Source organism: Notechis scutatus, chromosome 1, assembly GCF_049901735.1.
Source record: "Notechis scutatus isolate UNSWTSFEM ecotype Mainland chromosome 1, rNotScu1.2, whole genome shotgun sequence".
NCBI lineage: Eukaryota > Metazoa > Chordata > Lepidosauria > Squamata > Elapidae > Notechis > Notechis scutatus.
The window spans coordinates 257,141,574-257,162,690 of NC_142009.1; the positions used below are offsets into that span (position 1 = coordinate 257,141,574).

A 21,117-nucleotide genomic window follows, 5' to 3' on the forward strand; every position below is an offset into this window, starting at 1 on the left:
AAAGAAAAACCTCCACTGAAGTGCATTTTTGCCCTGCTCTTAACCAGACTAATAGGCAGATATTTTTTCTCTGTTCTGTCCTGAAAATATGATACTAAATCAAAAATTAATGTTGAATAAGTTGACACTGTGGTACAAAAGTTAATATAAGTGTGTAGTAGTCTTTAAATGACTTTTGGCGGATTAAAGAAATACTGAATTTGGTGAGACTTAAATTACAATGAACATAAAGACGGAAATCAGCCTTTATTTTGTTTTTTTCTATTTTACCTAATGTTTTTCAAATGTTACTAAATATCATATATCAAATATCATTGGAGGAGGGACTTTAATGTTAAACAGAATAATCATCTTTTAGCAAATGACAATGTCATCATTATTTGATGTGGATTCTTGGTTCATCAGTTTGGGAATGTTAGGACCAATTTTTAAACTGTCTAGTCTCCAAGGAGTCAAACAGCAGCCATAAGCCATAATCCCTCACTCTCAAAACACCATTCATGTCCCAAATATTACTTTAACCTCCCACTACGAATAATGTACTTTTTATTTTTTTCCCCCCTCAGAACAAAGCCTCTGTGTGTATGTATATGAATGACAAATGTTTAAGGAAAATAACAGATGCTGAAAACCTTAATACAAAAGTCAAGAGACTTAACATTCCAGAACAGGTGACAGAATGACATTGGATCCTGTTTTATATTGTATATATTATTATGCTACCATTTGTTGGAACATTGCCTGTTTTGCTACCATTATTGAAATGGTACGATGTTATAATATATGGTAACAGTCTATAATATGGTAAACATGTACATGATGATGCTATCAACAACCTAAGAAAAATACAGAAAAGTTTAATATATAATATAGAAATAAAGCAGCAGACAAATTCATGCTGGCCTGCAAAGAAAAAAGATTTCACCCTGTTTCCTTTCCTAGAGGGAAGAATATTCACTCCCTGGTAACTACTCATTTGTTTCCAAATTATATGAAACAATTCAAATGTGCATTTTTCTAGAAAATACATATTTGAAATTATTTCTTCAAATGTCAGTTTCCACAACATCATACGATCACCTACTTAAATATCCTATAGCAGAAGTTGCATAATTTGTGTACTATTACAGAAAAAATCTGTTTAAGTTATCTGTTTAATCTGTTTAAATTAACTACAGATGGTCTATTCAAAGTTATGACAGCGCTGAAAAAATATACACATAACCTCAAAGTTCCAGCTATCACAATGTTCCCATGGGCATATACAGAATAACAGAGTTGGAAGGGACCTTGGAGGTCTTCTAGTCCAACCCCCTGCCCAGGCAGGAAACCCTATATCATTTCAGACAAATGGTTATCCAATCTCTTCTTAAAAACTTCCAGTGTTGGAGCATTCACAACTTCTGGAGGCAAGTTGTTCCACTGATAAATTGTTCTGTCAGGCAATTTCGCTTTAGTTCTAGGTTGCTTCTCTCCTTTATTAGTTTCCACCCATTGCTTCTTGACCTGCCTGTTCCATACTAGCAGGCTTGAAGGCCTGCGTTCCTATTGGTCCAGAAAAGCCGGGCCACGATTGGACAGAAATAGCAATCCTGATTGGTTCGTATTCGGGCTGCCGCGATTGGGTGAAACCAAGCGCGGCAAGCTCAAATGCTTATCATAGGCTGCCTAGCCGCAGCCAGCTCTATATAAAGGGCTGCTGCGGCTAGGGTTGTTGTCTCAGTATCTGACTTCCTAATAAAGAGCTGTTGTTACTACCTCGAGTTTCGCCTCTCCTTGGGACCCACTGCCCAGACTTAACACTGCCTTCTGGTGCAAAAACCAGATAAGGTTAAGAATGGAGTGGATCTTAGAAAGGTTAGTGGAACTAACAGTAATAACTTCTGGTAACCTATTACTTTTGGACCAACCAATATGATTATAAGTTGCCCATCTCACAGTTATGACATTGCAGTGATCTGCAGTTACACGACCCTCATTTGTGATCTTGTCTGCCACTTCCCACAAGCAAATTTTAGTGGGGAAGGTTGCAAATTGTTGCACTAAGTCACTCTGTTACCTTTCCTCCCCTTTCCATAGGAAGCCTACTGCCTGTGCTTGGCCTGCAACCCACCCTTGGCAGGACTTCCCCGACCCTCATACAGCCTGCAACCACTCTTTCCAGGCCTCCCCAGACCTGCACACAGCATGCTCCTTACCTGGGAGTCCTGCCTCTACCTGCCTAACAACCTGCGTGTTCTGGGATTATGACAGCAACTGGGACTGCCTGGGATTGTTATCATTAAACAATGAGATCATTTGATGATAGCAAACCTGGGCAGCCCCACTTGCTGTCATAATCCAAAGGTAGCTGTACTTTAGATGATGGGCCATGAAACAAAATATTTTAAACTGTTATAATCATATGTTCCTTTAAGCGGAAACAGTTATTCTATTTTAGCTTGCTTATTTCATCCTCTATTCTTCACAGCATTTTTGAACCAAAATGTGACACTCTAAAGATGTGTCTTCTCCAAAGTATCAATATTTATTTGTTTTTTTTTTTCATTCATCTTCTCCTTTCCCCTCTTTCTTTCTCCCATTATTTTACTCTTTATCTCCTTTTACTCAGGGGGACTCTATAGCATTTTCTCCAACTAACAAATGTTACTAACAGGTGTAAGCTTTTGTCAGCTGCAGCCACCACAGCTTAACATAGTTCTCTTCCTGTAATGGACTGCTCTTTCTTCTTCTTCTTTCTCCCATCTCACGCCTGTCTTCCTTCTTAGTGAATTCGGCACTCACACAACATAAGCATTTTTATTCTGACAGCTTAACACAGCTTAAGACAACTAGCAGCTGTATCTTGAGGTGGGGCTGAAATGCTCTGTACAAAGATCCTCCTTGTTGGTATTATATGGTTTTTAGCAATTCCTATCAAGAAGTGAGAAAATGCCACAGATAAGCTTCCATTGCTTATTGAAGCAATTGGGAAACCATGAAGAAAGCAGGTACAATAAGAAAAATAAATTTCCCACATTCAAAAAAGAGCATCTCATTGTATAGTTCTGAAACAATGCTACAGTGGTAGTAAGACAGAGTGCACCCGACTTTCTTGGGGGTGGGGGGACTGTTCCACAAAAACACAAAAACTTTTCTTAACCTTGGCATACCTGCTGGAACAGAGATCTGAGAAATTCTAATACCACTTCAAGTTGCAACAAGTAATGAAGGGCAGCAGTTGTACATTTAGTGGTACAAGTTCCATGAACTCCTCAATCACTGACTATCACACATCATTCACTAAACCAATATATTAATTGTCAGTACAGGTGGCTTCATATTTCCTGCATTCGGGTGAAAGTTTTGCCTGCTTTATTTCTTTTACTCTTCCAGGCATGTGGTTATAATGTGACTGTAACAAACATAAGCCATTCAAGGGTAAAACAGAATGCAAGGCTGTCAGTTTATCTTTAGCAATAAATCAATGGGGAGCAATTAATGTGATACTGCTAGCGCCTTGTTTAATTTTTTGCTTATATCTTGACTTTGTTGTACCCACCCAGAATCCGCCTGAATCAGAACAAGCTACAAACATTATAAGATAAATAAAAAGTAATTGCAGCAGAAAAAGGAGACTTCAATAGTTTGTGAACTAACTCAGGAAACTGTCACATAAATAAAATAATGATTTATAGATAATCCCCAAAGGAACAGGAAATGTAGCCTGACACACTGGGGAATTTTAATTAAAATCTGAGTAACTAAGCTGCTTAATACTTGTTGAATTCTAGGAAATATATACATTTATAGCTATTCAAGATGATTAAAATTTGAAATGACTGAAAGCAACAGATATAGCTATCATTTATTTCTTAAATAAAACTTTTTAAAAAAAACTCAGGAGAACACTAAAACAAAAAACAAAGCCTCACTCCTAACTTCAGGTCTATTTTATTAGCAAAGGCCAACTACTGCTGAATTCTCTTGCTAACAAAATTTTGTCCCATTCTGCCAACTGCTAGTGCCTCAAACATTTTGTCCTTCCAAGCCTCCTTTGTAAGCAACACTATTTCTCATTGTCCCTATTCAGTGTAAAAGAGAACTTGAACAGAATTCTTTTGGAAAGGGATTAAAAACAGAAATTAGACTGAATCGGGCCATGTCTTTAGAGACTAAATGCCTTATGTATATGTGTGCAGGATTCTATAGTGACCTATTGGGTGAAAAATTACTTTTACCCCAGTTGTTACAGCTTTGATTGCTCTTTGATTATCCCTGCAGTTTTCTTGGCAAGAATTCAGAAGTGGTTTGCCATTGCCATCTTCCTAGGCCGAATAAGAATGACTGGCCCAAAGTCACCCAGCTGGCTCTGTACAAAAGGCAGGTCTAGAATTCATAGTTTCCGATTTCTAGCCTGGTGCCTTAATCACTACAGAATCTTTCTAAATTATTAGTCACCTTTTTCTTTAACTTTTATGTGTATTCTATACATAAAAATACCATTCCCAGAAGATTGAACATGTAGTGATTGTTAACATTGCTTTGCGTTGTACTCTAAATTGCTTTTAATAACACATGATGCCAAAAATCTTTGAACATCTCTGATAAAACCATGGCTGGAATGGTTCTCTTGACAAAGGTGATATGTAGTTTAAGTCATTGTAACTAAATTTCTTGTAATAGAAATTCAAAGACAGAATAGTTGAAATTTGGATTAAGCAAATTAACTCTACTACTCAATTTCTGTTTACATCTTGCAACTTCTAAGGACAATGTAGCAATCAAATGCTTAACTATTAGCAAGGAGAACATATGAAAATATTAGCCATGATGGCTATATATTACCTTCCATATTAGAAGTAGTATTCCTCTGAAATTATTCATTGGGGGTTGCAGTGTTTCACAAACATCCTGCTTATGGACTAACTATTAAGGAAACAAAATGCAGTACATGGTCTCATCTAGTACAGTTCTGATGTTCTTAATGTGGGAATTAGCACTGTGGAATAGCACTATCTATGCACTTCTTCAAAGATATAGTAATTGCTATGTCCACTTTAACTGTCTAACTGCAGACTATTCAATCTTATATCAGAATATTGTGCTGGCTTGACTCCAAGTGACCATATGTACAAATGTTTGCCACCCAGTTCTGTTTTTTAATACTGTCTTTGAACAGCTGGTTGGTACTTTGCACCAGCATCTGGCATGTCTCTTTGCCATACTTGGAGTTGAACAGCACTCAACATGGAAGTATCTATATCAGGGGTCCCCAACCCGCCTCAGGGACTGGCACTGGTCTGTGGCATGCCAGCAACTGGGCCACACCTGCAAGATGCCCCATCTGCAAGATGTAGGTAACATGCAAAACCATGCCCCCTCTGGTCTGTGGATAAACCTCTCTCCACAGAACTGGTCCCTGGTGCCCAAAAGGTTGGGGACCAGATCTATATGAAGCAGCACATAGAAGGACATAGCTGATCTGATTTGATAATCATGGTAGCTTGTAATGCACTTAATCTAATGGCACAAGTAATAGTGGCCAACACCAAATGATGATGGTATTTAGCTTTGTTCGGGTATTTTCCCACGTCATTGTAGTTGTGCTTTTAAAGTTGTAGCAACGTTTCGGCAGAATCTCATCTGCCATTATCAGGCTTCTGTATTGTGTTCGTCTGTAAGTCAGACAGAAACGGCTGTGATAGTCTGACTCACAGGCGGACACAATGAAAGCCTGATGATGCAGATGGATCTGCTGCGTTGTACAACTTTAAAAGCACAACTACAACACATGAAAATGACGTGAAAAACAACTACAATGAAAATACCCGAACAAAGCTGAATATTATACACACACACACACACACACACACACACACACACTGGCTTTTAAAGCATCAGCGTTTAAGAATTACCATATTAAAACACAGCTTAAGAAATAAGAACAAATGTCTTTATTTTTTCTAATGAAACATTAGTTCACTGCAGATTTACGTTTTTCTGATTTTTCTTTCTTGTAGATTAATGTTAGTGCCAAACCATGCTTTTTATTCCCCTATTTTGTCCACTCATCAAACCTAGCTGACCACTGTCTCTTGTCAACTTGATCTTTCTGGTCAAAGACTGGAATGCAAAATCTGCCCACAAGCCCTGCCTTTCAAGGGAAAACAAAGAAATGAATAACCAGTTAGCTAGGGTCAATTCAAGTTTCAGTCTGCACAAACTTGAACAGATGAGTGAAATCAAGTAAGGGTGTAGTTCTCTCATAAGCTCTTATGTTGTATTTTGTTGTCATGTAGCCAAAATACTCAATTAACCCAAGTGACTTTTTTAAAAAGATATGCACGAACTCAAAATATCCTGAACATCAACTTCCCATGTAATTACAGGGTTCAGTACAATCAAACCAACATGTGAAAAAGCCAACATGTAGTTATATTAAATATGTTTAACACACATATTTTTTTTTTTTGCATGTACGTTTTCAAAAGCAGACTCTGCTTTGGAGTGGGAAAAGCCTGTGATGAAAGGAATGAGCAAAAATGGGCCACTAAACATAAAGAGAATATAAACAGTTCTAAATTTTTCTTATATTTCAGTGGGACAGTCCCATTTAAAACCACCTCTTGGAAAACATTCCAGAGCCATTCCACACATCTACTTCGCGAGACAAAGAGAGAGCAAGGATGAATATTAAGCACAGAGCTTAGCAGCAATTTGAATTTGAGAGGGGAAAAGTGATTTGGAGGTCAGACATCCTACCTTTCAGCAACAACTTAAAGAAGCCACAATTTTTTCCTAGAAAAGATGCATTTGATTTAAAGAGTCGTCAACAGATATGATGGCATGCCCACATTCACACCTGATCCCCTAATTTTATTTATGAAATTTACATGGCTGTCCATCTCACAAGAAGTGATTCTGGGTAGCGTGCAACAATTAAGAAAAGCAATCAATATATAAAAACAATCAATATTAGAAACTATATTTTGTATTATTTATAAATATAAAAATCATTAACATATACAAAACCCCCACACAGAAGAGAGTAAATATTAACCACAACAAGGGTGCCATTTAAGAATGTCACAAGGCCCCTGGGACCTCCAGACCAGATGACATAGCCAGGTCTCGAGGGCCTTATGGAAACATTAGCAGGGATGGGGATAGCCTCACTTCTGGGAGGAGAATGTTCTATAAGGCAGATGTTATGGTACAGATGACCTGCTGTAGGAGATGACAAGGCTGAGCACAAGGGAGAGGTCAAATGTGTCATCAATCATGAGTTCCTTCATGCCCACAAGAGGTCTAAGTCCAACCCACCTTGAATTCCTTTGATTCTTATCTACTGCCAATTTGCTTGGACTGTTAGTAGTTCAGATTCTTGTAGAGAGCTTAAGCTTGCAATAAATCTTTATACCCATTTGAACTGCCTGGACTTCCTGATTTCCCTGGTGCTTAACACCTACCGTGTTTCTCACAAAATAAGGCCGGGCCTTATTTTTTTTTGACCCCCCAAAAAATGGCTAGTCTGTCTTTTCGGGGGTGACTTCCCCCCCTTGCATCCTCGGGCAGGCTGGCGACGATGGCTTGGATATTGACCTCGGCGTTGGTGGGGCACTTGGTATCGGGAGACCTTCTGCCACCGTTGCTTTCCCTTCTCCCCGTGCTGCCGTGGCGTGGACAGGGAGGCAAGGCGACCGCCTGCGCTGCGTCCTCTTCTGAGCTGAGCTCCACTGAGTAAGCACCTCTGCCCGATGGCCGTGCCACTGCAGCATTTGGAGCTGCTGGCGCATTTGGAGATGCGTGGGGACAGGGACAGGCTGGGCGAGGGGTGGAAAGGACGGGCGGCTTTGGGCTCTCTCCGCCGGACCTGCCAGCCAGGGAAGCAGCGCTGCCGTCGCCTCACCTCCTTGTCCGTGGATGGGTGGGTGCTATCACTGCCTCGGGTAGCCTCTCCTAGTGACCCCTTCGGGTTCTGGCTGGAGGGACTTGGGAAGGAAGCCAAGCTCGGATTGGCCTGACTCTTTCGCTTGGCAGGCGGGCACGCACCCACGGCTTACTTTCCCGGCTCTGCCCAGCCCACACTGCTCTGGCGCAGCCCTGGCGGGATGATCAGAGGGCCCAGCGGGGAGGCGCTCGCTGCCTTGGTGAGAGCTCCGCCGCTGGGCAGGAGGGCCCACCTGTCAGCTGTGCTGGGTGCCCCAGGCGAAGCTCTTTGAGCTCTGCCCGGTGCCAGACAGGGATGGCGGCTGGGCACTTCTCCCGGGGTGGGCTGATCCTGCGCTGCAGCCCCAGGAGATTTGCCTCCCCACATGGGGTTGGGCTGCCCTCTCGGGCAGAGGAAGCTTTGTTGTACTGGTAGTAGGGCATCATTTTTAAAAGAATTGGCTTTGCCTTCGAAGGTGAAGGGAAGGCAGCGACAGGAGCGCCTGAAGCCGAGTGTCTCCACCGGGCTCTGGTTGCAGGGAGGAGCCCTGGCTGGCTGTGCGTGGCTGCACCAAATGCCGCGGCATTGCTCTAAACGCCGCAGCAGCACGGGGAGAAGGGAAAGCAACGGTGGCGGAAGGTCTCCCGATACGAAGTGCCCCACCAACACCGAAGTCAACGCAGGCAGCACCATATCCAGGTATGCAACAAAAGTACTTCCTAACGGCAAGCCCCCCCACCATTCCCATTTCGCATGTTTAATATAGCCCTTAATTTGGGGGGAGGGGCTTAATTTGATTTTATGCCTATAAAACATGCTGGCACTTCCTATTGGGGGAGGCCGTATTGTTGGAGAAACATGGTATCTCTTGGGAGACATCAAGTTTAAGCCCTGGCCAATGGGAATCATAGCATGTCTCCTTTGCCCGATCTAGTGGGATGGACAGATATAGTCAAGGAAAACCAGTCCTTAGGTGACATGGTCCCATGCCAAGGAAAAGTTTTAAAGGTTAAAACCAACACTTAAATTGGACCTAGAAGCAAACTGGTAACCAATGCTGCTTGTGGAACAGTAGTGTGATATGTGCTATTTTAATACATCTATGCCACTGCATTCTTGCCAGTTGAAACTTCTTGATACTCTCCAAGTGCAGCCCCATTTTACAGTATGCTGCATTACAGTAGTCCAATCTGGAGGTGACTAAGCACCAGTGACTGTGAGTTTAATATTACCAAAATCAATTATACTTAATTGATTTCTGTTCCAGTTATAAGGTTGGGCTTTCACGTGATTGTAGTATATATTTCCCTTAGATACATAGCCTCTCAAAATGGGGAAATTACTCCAATGCTACTGTGTGTGTTGGATATCTCAAGGTTAATTAGTGATCAAGGTTATCTTGGTGATCAGGAACAGTACTGGGAAATCAAGGTGATAGGGATGTAATTATGCTTCCACAGTTCATTTATCACAAGAATTCTGTATAAGAACCTAAGATGATATTATTTTGGTACTCAATTTAACAATGTTTCTAATAGAAGCTGCATGTTGCAAACCATAGCATTTTGCAGCCAGATTTTATTGATGCATTAAAATTCCATTAGAGATAGTTAACTTAAAAGCAAAACTGTTAAGATATGTAATTAAGAAATACAGGCTGGATTTATAAAATGCAAATTAAAAATGTGGTTTGCTTTATATGGTTTGACATATAAACAGCATCATTCTGGACCATAAAACCAAAGTTTATGATTTACAATATGTTGTGTGAACTCATACATTATAATTTGTTTAACAAACCAGAATGCAGTACTGTATAGGACTTAGCATAATGGATGAAGTGAGACTTCTTCTTTCACTGAGTGCTATCAAATGGTAGAAGCTACTACAATAACTTTGTCTAAAGCAAGAACAATTTCTACATTTAATCAGTAATTTAAGCTAGCAGCTTGCAAGGATATATAGCTTAGATTCAAGCTTCAATCAAACTTGCAAGTAGCTAAAATGATCTACAAAGCCACATATCCAAATATCCACTTATTTTTGCATATTATCCATAAGTGTGATATGTCAGCTTGTGGTTTCTACTTAACATCTAATAGAAAGTAAATAAAAATATAGCAATCTGAAGAACATAGGATTTATGGCAGAAATAAAAGGTGCATTAAATTTCAGAACAACCACTGCAGTTAAGATTGACCAGGGGATAGTTAGGAAAGGAAAGAATGCTAACATTTATAATATTAAAGCTCTTCAAAAAATGTGTTCCTCTCCTCTTTTAAAAGATATACATGAGAAGATTACAGGAGAAAAAAAAACACCCTGAAATTTGTCCAGAGCCAGTGCTCTAGTTTCATACCCACTATCTTGCAAATTGTTTAAAATGTAAAATGAACAGAACTGAAACTATTTCCACTCATCCATCTTTTGAATAGCTGGGGGCAAATAAACTTGCAGTGACCTTGGGTAGATCTAAAGAGAAAAGTATTGCCACATATTCATGGCTAAAGTACAGTTGAACTCTTGGGTATGCTAAAAAGGAAATAAGCAGCCTGGCTTTACTTCCTCAAGAAGGAAACAGATTGAAGAAACAGCACTAGTGTTATTGCACTGAAAAATCAAAATGGAAATGCTGAATCTAATAAGGCATGAATTCCACCAAATTTTATTGACTTTGGAGCTCTTGATCACATTTCCCTCTAGTGGACAAATCTGATATGCAATGGATAGATTGTACAGTCCTGGGATCATCCAAAATATTTAGGAATGCACAATATTATTTTTAAAATGCATATATTACTACTACTACTACTAATAATAATAAGAGTATTATGCCACAGTTAAATACCAGGTGATTATGATGTGTACCTGAATTACTGTTAATATTTTTATGCATTTATTTATTTATATCCTGCCTTTATTATTTTTACAGATTACTCAAGGCAGCAAACATCTCCAACATACTTTCCTCCTCCTATTCTTTCCATAACAACAACCCTGTGAGGTAGGTTGGACTGAGAGAAAGTTATTGGTCCAGAATCTGGCTTTTATGGCTAAGGTGGTGTTTGAACTCATGGTCTCCTGCTTTCTAGCCTGGTGCCTTAACCAAGAGACCAAACTTGCTCTATTAACCACTTTTTAAAAAATCATTCCTTTTAAAATCCCAAGTAACAATTTTATAGAATAATGACCAAATGCAGAGATTGATGCACACATTTTCACCCCAAGTGAAAGAAGAATTAAAATGTACAACTGATGGTTTCCAGACAAAATTTACACACAGCACTCATCAGTAGAGGCACTAAATACACATCAGTATCTTGTCATGCTACACAACACTCAAAGAAATCCATGCTTTATCTTGTTCCACTAGCCTTGCAGATGTCTTATCTTCTAATTTCTAACCAGCTTTTAACTGATGACTAAGTTCAATGACATTTGTCCTTTGACAGGCTTCACCCTCTTTCGGACTGAAGAGAGAATAATGCATCACAAAATGAATGAGAAAATGTAAGTTCTAGGCTGTCCAGAAGGTTGCATCTGCAATTCCTTAAGCCAGAATTCCGAGGTTCTTCAAAAAAAAAAAAAAAAACCTATCTTAAACGGTCATGCAAAGTCTATAGTGTTTTTCTGAAAATCTAAACTGACAGATAAGTGAAAACAATAGGAAGTAGACTACTAAATGACATCACATGTTGAGACTGAATTAAGAAAGTGAGCATTTAAAAATATACCATCTGAGACCAGTCAATGATAAAGTTGGAGGAAAAAATTGAACCCATTTATCAGTTGAGGAGCCCCACTATGGACTACGAGTTTCCAGTGACCTCACACTCTGTAGCATTCCCCACCCACCTGCATACTCTAGCAGTCACCCACCTGCAGCAAATCCCCTGCCAGTGACCCTTGCCACTTACTCTCATTCCTTGGCATCTGCCTACGTGCCTTACTGGCTTTGTAACAACCACTTATGGCCCCCACTGGCCTGCATACACCCGCTAATGCATACCTGCACTATTTCCACCTCTCCCCAAAATGCTTGCACACCCCAGCATTCCTTGTCTCCAACCTCTTCCCACTTAATGACCAGCACAATACTGTGATGATGGCAGCAGGGACTGTCATAGCGAAACAATGTGGTCAAGTGACATCCCACGTTACAAGTGCATTGTTTAATAACGGCAATCCCAGTCCCAACTGTAGTTATAACCCAAAGACAATCCCTATTTATATTGGTGCATCCTCTAGAATCTAAGAGGAATGGATACAGTTGTCTTATCCTGAGATTAGTGAATTAAAGGACTATGATTTTAATTTGTTCCATGAAGAAATGATTCACCATGGAAGACAAGCCTTTGCGGCAGAAAAAAAATCCCCATTATGTATATATATAAAATGAACTTAAATATTGAAAAGAACACATTCATTTCCTATTATTTTCTTCATTCCTCTTTTCTCACAATTTGCCAGCTTTTCTCCATGATGCATAACATAATTGATCAACCCTCTTCTTATTGCTTTGCTTTTGGTTGGGCTATGACTGCACAGTCATGTTAATGTTTTGTTTAAAAAAATGCATGATTTTGCTTTCATTAAAGAACTTAATTTCATATTTCTAAAACATCAAACAAGGACCTCAGATCTATAAGGCAATATAAGGACTATAACAGAGAAGGTGCATAGTCTTTAACTTTTTCATGTTGTAAGGGCTGTACGTTGGATTGGTACTAATTGACTAAGGTAACCAAAATGTGCTTCAACTTTTCAGAACAGTTTTGGTAGCTTTAAGAAGAGATTCGAGAAGAGCATCAGAATGATAAAGGGGGCATAAAGCCTTGATGTTTTTGAATGTGTACTTCATTATGAAAAAAAAAAAACAAAGTAATATGTTGCCAAGTTGTGATCAGTACCAGATGACTACATGGACAAACTGCAATTTTCTTGGCCATAGTGTATTGCTGTCTTCCTAGTCAAGTCTATACTCCCTGACAGTCTTCCATTAAACTGATAACTAGGCTTGATCTTAGGTTTGAAGCTGGACAACATTAGTGAGATGCTGCCACCTGCTGAGACATTTTAAAAAGCAGATTCAAAAATTTACAAATGAATTAACACCCCTATTTTGATCATTATTAAAAAAAATTGAAAAGGAGAACAGCAATATCCAAATTGGCATTTTTATTATTGAAATCTGGGGATAAGTTTTGGCACTGTGAATGGGATTCTAGGGATCTAGGTGGAGTTTAAAATCATAAATAATCTGTCCATAGATTCCAGAGAAGCTATGGACAGAATTTGATATTATTTGGATAGAGCAACGACCCTTATATTTTACAGGCAATTCAACCCATGATTATACTTAGCTTTGCATTAAACAGTTTGCTTCAGTGTGAGGATGAATAGCCTGGCAATTAACTGTTAAGTTAAAAGGAATTGTAAATGAAGAATGGGCCATCTCACATTCCATGTTGTTCTGCAACTATTATGTGAACTACCAAGAAAGGTGAACCTTCCTTGTACTGTACTGACAAAAGAAACAGAAGGGAAACATCCTTCTCTGCCAACACCTTGTACTTCTAGGTAAGGAGATCACGTTTGTTTGTATGTATGCGTCCCAATCTACATTCACATGCAATTAATTGTGATAGTTGAATTTCTCTCAGTCCTAAAGAGAAGACTGAGCTACAGAAACATTTTTATAATCTCTGTGAAGGCTGATTGTCTTCAGTATCCATGATAAGACAACTTTCTATGCTGAGTTGATTGATTTCAGGACAAGCACCTAAGCCTCTTACATTTTTCAGGACAAGCAAAGTCATAGATATTTTCAGATAGTGACAAGCCAGGGGGGAAAAAATTCTAACCTCAAGATACCCTACAAGGCTGCCTGCCAGAATTTGGCTTGGATAGACCTGGAAATGAAGTCTCTACAACATTTCCCATGACCCAACACAGATGGGGGAGGTGTAACCATTTTTCTTGGCCACTGGATTTGTTGTGGCTGTAACAAATATTTTGGTACTCTCTCCTATCTAATTGCCAGTAAAAATATAAGAGATTTACCACTTAGAAAATGACAGCAGAACACAAATCAGTTAAATGAAAGGCATTCATGCTGTAAACATATTCTGAAAACTTGGACATAGCAAAGGATTGTCCTGAGCAGTTTCCATAACAGTACTTCCCCTCACTTTTTAAAATCCTCATGCCAAAGTGCACATTCAAAAATCAATGTTAATTAGCCAGAAAAAAAACCTTAGGTAATTTTTGTTCTTCACTTTAAAGGAACATAAAATGTTTCTGCAAATTCTCCTAGGCTAGGGTGTAGCTTCTTCTACACTTCTGATTTATTGTGGTTCTTGCTTCATCTATTTTTCTCACGAGATCTCAACAAATGATTACCACACATTTTCCCAGCTTAGAAAATGAGATGGAGATCAGACAAGAAATATTAGTTCCCTTAATCTTTCTTTCAAATAATGTAATAGTTGTCAAATCAATGCTATTTTTTCAACTAAGAGATCTACACGTTGTGGTACAGATGTTCTTTAATCATGTAGGTTGGGTACAGAAGGAATACTGTAAATTTGGAACCAAATGGAGACAAACAGTTGGTGTGTGTTTGGAGAAGATGGGTTTTTCTACTGAATAGATAAAACTTGCTCTATATCTAAACAAAAGAGTTATCAAACTATATGTACCAAGAACAACTCCAAAAACCAGAAAAAAACAGATTACCCATAACAATAAGGAAGCTTGAATCCAAAAAGAGATCACTTTGGTGGAAAAACAAATCTGGTCACGTTGCCACCTTCAAAAGCCGATAAAAAAATTTATGCCACCAGATAAAGACCGAATGCACCAATTATCACATGAAACAAGAGGAAAACCTACGCACCAATTCCACCCGCGCTTTCTACAATTTTGTAAACAACAAACTAAAAGACTCAAGGTCCATCCCACCCCTGAAAGGACCTAATGGTAAAGACTGCAACGACGACACTATTAAAGCTAACTTCTTTAACACATTCAGTATTTGTAAACAGCAATGGATCATGCCCAGTATTTCCTAGTCAAACCACAGACAACTACAATGATCTAATACATATCAATTTTACAGTAGACAATGTTGAAAAAGCACTACGCAATCTAAAACCATCTCTATCTATTGGACTGGAGAGAATATGTGCCTACTTCTTAAAAAAGCTATCCACTGCCATAGCAGAACCTCTAAGCATAATCTTTGAAAAATCTTTCAGGACCAGCTCCTTGCCAAAACTATGGTCACAAGCCACAGTCATCTCCATCTTCAAAAAGGGAGACCCCAGTCTAGTTGAAAATTCCAGACCAATCTCTTTATGCTGCGTCACCTGTAAAGTCATGGAATCAATTATTAACCAATCCATTATCCTCCACTTAGAGACAAACAACCTACTCTCTAATAAACAATTTGGTTTCAGAAAAAAACTATCCTGTAATCTGCAACTCTTACACTGCAAAAACATATGGACTACACAACTCGATCAGGGCAAAGCAATAGATGCAACCTACATAGACTTCTGTAAAGCCTTTGATTCAGTGGTACACGACAAACTACTCCTAAAACTAAAATCTTACGGTATCTCTGGACACCTGCATAACTGGATAGAAGCATTCCTCTCAAACAGACAAAAAATGGTCAAAATTGGGAGTGTCCTATCAAATTCTCTACCTGTCATTAGTGGTGTCCCCCAAGGCAGTGTTTTAGGACCAACTCGCTTCATACTCTACATAAATGACCTCGGTGATCATATTAAGAGCAACTGCGTTCTCTTCGCTGGCGATGTAAAGCTATTCAACACCACAGACAATACTGCTACCCTTCAAAAAGACCTCGACTGTGTATCAGAATGGTCAAACAAATGGCAACTTCAAATCTCAACAAATAAATGCTCTGTCTTACATATTGGCAAAAAAAATCAGAAAATAAAATACAGGCTGAATAGTCAAGATCTTGTTGATGATCCAAACTCTGTAAAGGATCTTGGAGTACTCATCTCTAATGACCTAAGTGCTAGAGCCCACTGCAACTACATAGTCAAAAAGGCATTAAGAGTTCTTAACCTAATCTTACATAGCTTTTTCTCTGGTAATATTTTACTACTAACTAGAGCATACAAAACATTTGCTAGACCAATACTCGAATACAGCTCATCAGTCTGGAACCCACATCACGTATCTGATATTAATACAGTTGAAAAAGTCCAGAAATATTCACAAGAAAAGTTCTCCATTCCTCTACTCGTTGCAGAATACCTTATGCCACCAGACTTGAAATTCTAGACCTAGAAAACCTAGAACTATGCCGCCTTCGGTCCGATCTAAGTATAATTTATAAAAACATACACTGCAATGTCCTACCTGTCAATGAATACTTCAGCTTCAACCATAACAATACAAGAGCAAACAATAGATACAAACTCAAGGTTAATTGCACCAAACTTGATTGCAGGAAATATGACTTCAGCAACAGAGTGATCAATGTCTGGAATACTCTACCTGACTCTGTGGTTTCTTCCCCAAACCCCCAAAACTTTAACCTTAGACTTTCTACTATTGACCTCACCCTTTTCCTAAGAGGTATGTAGAGGGCGTGCATAAGCACACCAACGTGCCTACCATCCCTGTCCTATTGTTTCTTTTATTTTTCTTATATGTATCCATGTATTCATAACTATGTTTTTACTTATACCTATTATCTTGTAAGCAATTGACAAACCAAATAAATAAAATAAAATAAACAAGATCCTGTATCATGTTACCAATTATGTCCTGGCTTTCTCACTCCTGATTTCTTCCCTACTTTTTAAAAAGGTGAGGGTCAGGTGGTCTGCTTTTCATTATTTTGAAAAGTGAAAACTTTTCATTATTTCATTTTGGTATTTTGCTTTTCATTATTTGGAAAAGTGTAAACTGCTGAATGTTGTTGTGTAAAGCCAGGAACTATTGAAGGCTACAAAAATAAAAACAGGATAAGAGTCCTTTGTTCCCTACAAATGCTGTAGGGCTGCTCACTACTAAATCTTTTGGGTAGACATACTTCAAAATAAAAGAACGCTATGCATCTTTCCAGGAAGAATAATTTTTTCTACGACTTCTCTTCAAGATATTTTGCAAGTGTATTTGCTGCAAAAAAAAAAAAAAACCCACACAGCTTACACACATCTAGATGTTTCCCGAAATACATTTAACTGAAAAGACAAGTGCTACCCAAATTAATTCCACCACAATAAGAAATATGGCTTCCTCATTTTCTCTTGTTCTACATTATGGACATCTGGAAGGCATGAATCATAAAAGTGATGTTACAAAAACATCTGTTTGTAACTGTGTAGACACTAGTCCAGTATGATTAGGTGATTGCATTGTTTAGTGTGTTAACTCCCTTTCCCTGAAGGAAAAACAGTTTATGTCCCACATTACATTTTGAAAGCTCAGCCAAAGCTGTCTTTATAATGGTGATAGTGGAATGCTGACTTCCTTTGGGCAAGCATTAATATTAGCCCATACTCTATAAAATCCAAAATCAACTTTGCAGAATTTAGTTTCTCTGGAACTTCTATTCCAATGTTTCTAAGCAGACTATGACATTTGCTTATTCTCAGACTGCAACAACCTCACATTCAGGAATTCACCTGACAGCCAGAAAAGACTTGCCAGTAATAAAGAACTTGTATCTTTCTAAGGTAAATTATCAGTCGAGCCAGAGAAACAGTCTGAATAGCAATGAGCGTTCTATTTCCTAGACCTGCTTTCCCAGCCAGCTAGATATGTGAACTTCAACTCCCAGAAAGCTCCAAAACTGAGATAAATCCTTTAGTTTGATCCCTGGGAAATTTCTGAGAAATGTACAGGCTAATACTTAACATCTCAATCACTTTTATATATGGGGAGTCTTTAACTTATGACTACTTGCTTAGTGGCTGTTTGAAGTTACAGTGGACTTCCCCAGGGGTACTTATAACCTAGTTCTGAAATTCTGATGCCTCCTTCACCACTGTGATGAGACTGCATGTTGGGCACTCAGCAACAGACTCACATTCCCATGGTCAGGTGACTGCATTTTATGATGGTTTTGCCAAAAACAGACATTTATTTCTGGTTTTTGGCAAAACTGGCCTATAGCAAACAATGGGTTCACTTTATGACCATGGCATTAACTTTATGACTACAGCAGCTTGTGCGAGTGACCTCCTTTACAAGGCTCCATTATGGTTATAAGTCAAGGACTACTTGTATACATGGGATAACTGATGACAGCTATACCTTCTATTGTATCCAGAATAGCATTTCCATTTATACTGTGGTTGGGGCACAGTGACAAGCAAAATGCCGGACCAAGAGAAGCATCAACCTCATCTAATAGGCCTATTCTAATGTTCAAATATGTCAAGCATTGGATGTTACTTCTAGCTAGCACAATGCTTATAATTCCTATTAAATAAATGTGGGTTACTAGCTGGAATTTAATTATTAAAGAACAGATTTAGTTATAATAAATAATTTAGTTACATAAGAGCATCGGTGGCGCAGTGGTTAGAGTGCTGTACTGCAGGCCACTTCTGCTGACTATCAGCTGCCTGCAATTTGGCAGTTCAAATCCCACCAGGCTCAAGGTTGACTCAGCCTTCCATCCTTCCGAGGTGGGTAAAACAAGGACCCAAATTGTTGGGGGCAATATGCTGACTCTGTAAAACCGCTTAGAGAGGGCTGTAAAGCATTATGGAATGGTACATAAGTCTAAGTGCTATTGCTCTATTGTTATAATTCCTGTTTATCAGTATTTAGTTATAAATACTGTTTATCAGTTAAGGACAATTCAACCATTGTAAATGTCAGAAGCAACCTTCTCTTACTGATTATTTTAATTTTTACATGTAACTCAAAGATAGAATTTCCCCTTCTGCCCTACAATAACAGTTAAATGGAAGGAAACTTAGGGTTCAACTTAAGATGCAGATTTACTACAGAAATTGCTCACCGCTAGATGGAGCTATGAACAAATAAGAATTGCTATAAAAATTAGAAAAAAGAAGGACAGACCATAGACAAACTTATCCTGGTATATAAAAGATAGCCAACAATAAAATATAATTCATTCATTCCTATTCTGACAATGACTTATATGGTTCCATTGTATTATTTTGCACAAAACTAATGTCTGCAATAACTTTAGTATAAAAAATATATAGAATGAGTGTAATTTTTTTAAAAAAATAATAGAATGAGAAGCAAAGTATCTGTACTTCTGGAAAAAAACCCAGAAAGTTTTAAAATGGTCCATTTTAGTGGGATATTTTTGGTAGTCCATGCCACATATCTCAGGATTTGGTTTTCTTCAACATTGCTGTTCAAACAAATCATTAATTTGTTCTATTCATATGCATCTTTCTTGATATTTCTAATACTTGTAATGGAGTATGTTTAGGACATACACACAATTTGAAAAGCAAATGCACTCTAGATTCCATAGTTTGTAAGAAACAAAATACTTTTTAAAAGTATATTTAGATACTAGACAATATGCAAAGTGATTCTTCGTTATATCTGTGTTTCTCACGTGAATAGTTTTATTCAGGAATTAAAATTTCTGCTGTAAATTGGGTTCTAGCTCTTCCAACACTTAACATGTGTAAACACAGCTATTCTTTTGATCCAAAATGCTGCACTTCACCATGCCTGGCACCCCCAGCTGACTTTCATTGTCTCCCTCCTTCACAAGGCAGCTCTTTGTTTTGACAAGGTCTTGTGAAGCCAAGAGCTACCTTAAGAACGTCTAGGCTGGATGCAGCTCACCAGTAATGGGAGGAAGATGGCAAAGGTCAGTGAAGGGCTAGGGAGGTAGACGTGGATGGCACACAGGGCAGCAGGGGTAACAGGAGTAGTGGATTGCTAAAAAGGAACAGATGGGAGGAGATAGGATGGTAGGAGGAAGTTGAAGCACATCCCATGGTAGTAAATGCAGATAGGTTGCCAATGACCTGAATTTTGATCACATGCTCATGGAATTTTGATCACTGCAACAGCCATAACTTCAAAGACTCGTGGTAACTCCCATTAATTCAACACTCTTGTAACTTAGATTGCTAAATGAATGATCATTAAAGAGGACCACCTGATGGAGCATGATGAGTGGAGAGGCCTGTGCCAACTCCTACATGTCTCTGCAGTTGGGTTCAAAACTTTCTCCAACATGTCTCCTGCAAGAATCCAGCAAGCAACTGAATTGCAGACTGACATTAGCTGGACAAGGAAAATTTTAGCTGGCCTCTTGGAAGTGCAAGCTCAATATTTATGCATACTAGTGCAGAGGAGGCTTGGGCCAATTGAGTAACCAGTGATTCAACCTAGAAAGGTTGAAGGTGGAATATTCTACCTACAAAACTATATTATATCATTGAGTTACACAGTCCCTTGAGTTAAACTCCATTCTATATGTATGCAAATAGAATAGGCTGAATCAGACTGCATGCTTATTTGTGTAGGGCTGATCTTGGAGAACTAAGAGTGATAGTAGGAAAGGTATGTCCTAAGAACTTTGCAGAATTCTGCAGTTTAGTACCATGCTGCAGTTTGCCCAGGAAGACAACATATACAGGAATGGTGTGTGATAATTTGCTACACCATTTCTCCATGTAGAACAGACATAAGCTTGAGAATTTAGGCAGTTCAGCATAACATCATTCAATTAACCAGTTTAGAGATCTTTGGAAAAGGCTACAGATACCTAAGCTCTTGATATATTATCTTTTATTAAACCCCATTCAGAGGCTCACAACTAAGCAAAATTTTCAATGAATTAGATAACAATTTCATATAAATGGAAAAGGCAATTTAAACTAACGTATCTATCTTCTGAAATGCCCACAACAAATGGCTGTCTAAACTCTGTTTGAAAATGTGTACAGAAAGGGAACCCATTACTTCAAGTGGTTTCACAATCATATTGCTCAATCAGATACTATCAAACTATCTATGTGAAAACTACTCTTATTTTGTTATCATCACCAGCTTTTTCTGATCCTTACTTCTAAATCCAGACTATCTCATCAATAACCATAATGAGCTACCATATATTTAACCAATATATTCTTAATATATCACACCGTTTAAACTAAATTTAATTGTTGAAACTAATTTTATCTCAAAAGCAGAGAATAAATGTT

General features: G+C 38.6%; 1 protein-coding gene across 8 annotated transcripts in view; it reads right to left on the bottom strand.

The window, feature by feature from the left end:
• The window catches only part of NAV2 (neuron navigator 2), a 599,301-nt gene that overhangs the window by 118,396 nt on the left and 459,788 nt on the right, over positions 1 to 21,117 (bottom strand). The window lies entirely within an intron of this gene.